This window comes from Dipodomys spectabilis, unplaced genomic scaffold (assembly GCF_019054845.1).
Source record: "Dipodomys spectabilis isolate Male_0828 unplaced genomic scaffold, ASM1905484v1 ptg000349l, whole genome shotgun sequence".
Classification (NCBI taxonomy): domain Eukaryota; kingdom Metazoa; phylum Chordata; class Mammalia; order Rodentia; family Heteromyidae; genus Dipodomys; species Dipodomys spectabilis.
Window position 1 is genome coordinate 890948 of NW_024871026.1, and position 4952 is coordinate 895899.

General features: G+C 34.4%; 1 non-coding gene across 1 annotated transcript; it reads right to left on the bottom strand.

Annotated features, from left to right (window-relative positions):
- Window positions 1–1539: 1539 nt before the first annotated feature.
- On the bottom strand, window positions 1540–1646 carry LOC122095419. Its single transcript, XR_006145126.1, has one exon. It is a non-coding gene; the product is annotated as a U6 spliceosomal RNA (small nuclear RNA).
- Window positions 1647–4952: the final 3306 nt, after the last annotated feature.

Here is a 4952-nt window from a genome sequence, read left to right on the forward strand (position 1 = left end):
GGATCCATTTTACAAAGTACTAAACTTTAAATATCATCACTTAATTTCTTAAGAATCCAAAAAACGAAAAAAATTCACAAATAATAACTCCAAAATGCTTTAAAAGTAGGAGATGATAAAAGAGGCCCCCGTGAAGTAAACTTTCTTCTACTTTTAAAATTATTCTGAAAGCCTTGTGCTGGTTAGTCACAACTGTAATCCTAACTACTCGGCATATTTACTCAGGAGCCAGAGATCTGTGGATAACAGTGGAAGCCAATCAGGGCAAAATACATTCATGAGATTATTTTTCAAAATTTCAATGAGCTAGCAAAGGGCCAGGAATGGAGATGTAGCTCATATAGTAGCTCATCAATCTAGAGAGGAAAGGCCTAGCAAGACTTTTAAGCCCTTTTTTCAAACTGTGAGCACACCAACATACATGCAAGTGCATGAGAACACGTGCACGTGCACACACACATTCATTCAAAATGCCTTCATATCAGTGTTTTGCATTAATTTCTTTGTTAACCATATTATCTGAGTAAAATAAAAGAAATAAACTCTTTCATCTCAGAACATTTTCATATTTTTTATTTTAAAAATACTGTACAGAGAGGTCACATTTACATGAGCAAGTAATGAGTACATTTCCTAACAAGCATTGTTACCTCCTCCTTTATTTTCCCTCTACCGTCCCTTCCTGCCAACCTCTACAAGTACACTCCCCTCCCCAGTTCCCCTGCCTAAATTGTAAAGTTCAGTTTTCAACATAGTGTCTTGTGCATCTCATTGTTACAATGGGTCAACCTGAATCCATATTTAAGCATTTTGTTTTTTTCCTTCCCCTCCCCAAATTACAGGAGCTTATATACAAGAGGTGGGCACACCAAATTCAAATACAGTGAAAACAGGGGTTATAGCATGGGGGAGGAACATATAAAGAAACAAAAAAATCACATAGCCTGTTATAAGTACGTTAGAACAATAGCAATAAAGAAAAAAAAAAACACTTGTGTTCCTATTTGGGGATTGATTTCCCTTAACAACATCTTATCTGGTCATATGTGTATAGATTTTGACCTTTTCTGCTTATCCCAGACATATATTAGCTATTAAAAATTAGGGAAACTCTGGGACCTATGTTTCTTTGGACTTGGCTTACTTCACTTAACAATTTCTTTTTCCAAGTCTTTCCGTTTTCTAAGAAATTGGGCGATGCCATTCTTTCTTATGGAGGCATAGAATTTCATTGGTATAAATAGTACATTTTCTTGATCTATTTATCTGATGAGGGGCATCGGGGTTGGTCTTATATCTTAGCTATCTTAAACAATACTGCAATAAATATAATTGTGCTGGTAGTTTTAGTACCGTCTTGTTTGTGATCTTTTGGGTAAATGCCCAAAAGTGGGATTGCTGTGTCATAGGGGAGTTCTATGTGGAGTCTTTTGAGGAACCTCCATACTACTTTCCAAAGTGGTTGAACAAGTTTACACTCCCACCAAGAGTGCAGTACAGTTCCCTTGTGGTCACATACCCTCCAGCATCTGTTGTTGTAAAAGTATGGAATGGTACAGGAATTTGCCTGTCATACTTACGCAGGGGCCATTCAAATCTTCTCTGTATCGTTCTAATGTTAGAGTACGTGATGCTGAATAGAGCATAGAACATGTTTTATACATAAAGTGTAATTGATTTTCTTAAACTAGACAATTCAACAAAAAGTAAGTTTAAAACAAATTTCATGAAATTTTAGAGCCATGTACTTCTTACATAAGCACACATTTAAGAATAAAGTCAAGAATGACATGTCAAAAACAAAATAATTCCAGATATTTATTGTTCAAGAGATGTGTAGGTGGAGGAATTCAATTATTCTATACAAGGCACCTGTGATAATGAACACTGCAGCAAGTGTTAAGTTTTGTTAAAAGTTTTAATGGTTTAAATATATTTAATTTTGGGAATTTGCTTATATATGCTAAAACTAGGACTGTTTGGCAGGTAATAAAACTTTTCGATAAAGTATTTAAGATTTATGTTAACAGACATATGCTACTATGTATGTATATTTCAGAGTTTATAGAAACATTACTAATGAGAAGTTGCCAAGTCTTTGTGTAAAGGAGCAGAATAAAGAGTTAAGACTTTGTTAACTACACAGTTTCTGTTAAAACTATAAGGCTTCCTTATTTTATTTTATGTTTTTTAATTTTTGGGGGGTCCAGTCGCGGGGCCTGAACTATGGGCCTGGGCACTCTCCCTCAGCTCTTCAGCTCAAGGATAGCGCTCTACCACTTGAGCCACAGCGCCACTTCCGGCTTTTTTCTTTTTGCTTATGTGGTGCTGAGGAATCAAACCCAGGGCCTCATGCATTCAAGGCAAGCGCTCTACCACTGAGCTACCTTCCCAGCCCCTGGCTTCCTTATTTTATATGTTAGCGAGGAACAAATGATGATATAAACCATATACAAATGATTAGATGAGCCATAAATAGTAATCTTAGTGGGTAACTTTAAAGATTACTCATAACCTAAAAACCTCTTTTTGAATATCATAATCTTAGCCCATTTTAAATGTACAGGAATATGAGAAAATAGTAAAATCTAATAGTACCCTTCAAATACTGAAAACACTGATAATTATTTTAGTTTTATTTTAATCATTAATATTTTGTTATTGGTTTTCCTTATTTGTAGCATTGTTTTCCTAGTAATATAATACAACTTTTTGAAAGTCATCAATATGAGGTACTTTGAGAAGGTTACTGGGATGGCCAAACCATTTTTTATAGGGCATATGAATTTACAAAGAGGAAAATTAAGAACAAAATATTAATTTTAAAAATGATTAAGTAGAGTCTGAATCAGGAGTGTTGATAAATACCCACACCTAAAATCTTAGCCCTAGGCTGAAGCATTGGTATTACAGAGTTGAGGCCACAAAAGTGAGAGACTGTGTTTTGTTTTGTTTCATATTTTCATTTTTCTCGTCATGGGGCTTGAACTCTGGGTCCTAGTTGCTCTCCCTCAGCTCCGGGCTAGCACTACCACTTGAGCCAGAACACACTTCCATCTTTTTCTGCTTATGTCATGCTGAGGAATCAAACCTAGGGCTTCATGCATGCAAGGCAGGCACTCTACCACTGAGCCACCTTCCCAGTACCTGAGAGACTATGTTTTAAAAAAATCATCTAAACAATATTTGATTTCTTCTTTGGGTTATTTGATGAAATATATCAATATCTTTTTATGTCTTTGTGAATTGTCATATTTCTAAAGTTATACTAACTTCAGCCACTTTATCCTTTTCAAAGTGATGAAATATTTCTGAGAATTTGCTTCTGTGAAGATTGTTTGAGCATTTATATTTTCTTCGGAGTCATTTTTATTTTTATCAAAATAACTTTATATTTCATGTTGATGGCTTATCATACATCAAATACTTCCAAATGTAGATGTAGAGTCTAAAGATAGCAGTATGAATATTCTCATACAGTTCTTGTTTATCTCTTATGCACTTTCAGTATTGTGATATTTCTCTTTCTCTTTCACTCTCTTATTTCCTCTCTTTTTCTTTCATGCTCCATGTCTGGTACTTAGAATTTCTGCTGGTGTACTATTATCCTTCAGAATCCACTGGTGTTGTGGAAACATGATAGAGACCATCAGTTACCCTTGCATTCTTTAAGAGTTATAACAGTGAGTGATGTTATTCTATTCTATTTTAAATGGCAAAACAACAGATCTAGGAATTCCTTTTCACTTTTACTACTATTACAAATTTTATCCCATAGGAATCATTGAGACGATAGGATACTTTTAACCTCTGACCTAAAAGTTCTTTTTCTTTTACAGACTTTTTCTTTTATTATCAGTGAATACATATAATGAAAACAATGCTAACCTATGGAAAGTAGACCGAAGTTATTCAGGGATGAAAAACAAGGTTAATGGGGGAAGTGAGTACAAAAGATGCCTATCATACAACAAAGATCCTCAGAGCAGTTTATCATGTACACTTTGTGAGAATGGCAATATGCTGGGAACTATAGATTAAATCACTGAACAACTGATATATATATATATATATATATATATATATATGCACATATATTTATATATGTATATTTATTTGTAAATGAATATATGTGTGTATATGCCCTTATATATGTAGACATGCATGTTACTATACACAAAAATACACACATACATATACACATGTATACATGCACACATAGAAAAAGACACATAGCTACAGACAACACATGTTTCACTAGTTGTTGAATATGCCTTAGACAGAATGCTTGGAACCAAATATGTTGAAGAAGTATTTATCTCTAAAGTTCTTTTACCACTCCTCTTAACTCTTAAAACGGTTTTGACAGATTTGATTTGCAAAATGCAGTACAAGTGATAGCAAGTCACTCGGAAATCTCAGTAAGTAAACCTCATATGGCATCTCCGTGCTCCCCAGGGAATGCTTGTTCTTGTAGACACTCTCAACAACCAAAGTAGCAGGAAAATACCCTGGTACAGAATAAAGTTATAAGGCTTTAAATGACATTCTTCCTTGAGCTCTTTTCCAACAGCCAGCATCAATTCCTAAGCAGAAGAGTGAGTCCTCAGAAGATGGGAGCTCAGCTCAACATTTCACCAACCCATTTGAAAAGTCCTATGTGAGGAATACATACTGAGGTCTTGCTGATTTCCTAGCTAAGAAAATAAGAAAAAAATAAAGTATTTTAATGCATTAAAATTTGAGAATAATTTGTAACCTGTCAATAAATGTATAGAACACAATTATAACAAAATGAAAAAAATGATGTGCATATGATTTATGTGCTCTTGGACTTAGCGAGTGATTTTAGGTGTATCTACACAAGTAGAAGCAGCATAAATCAAGCCAGCATTTCTTCATTGAAGATACAAGGAAAGGATACAGGTTGACCCATTGTAACAATGAGATGT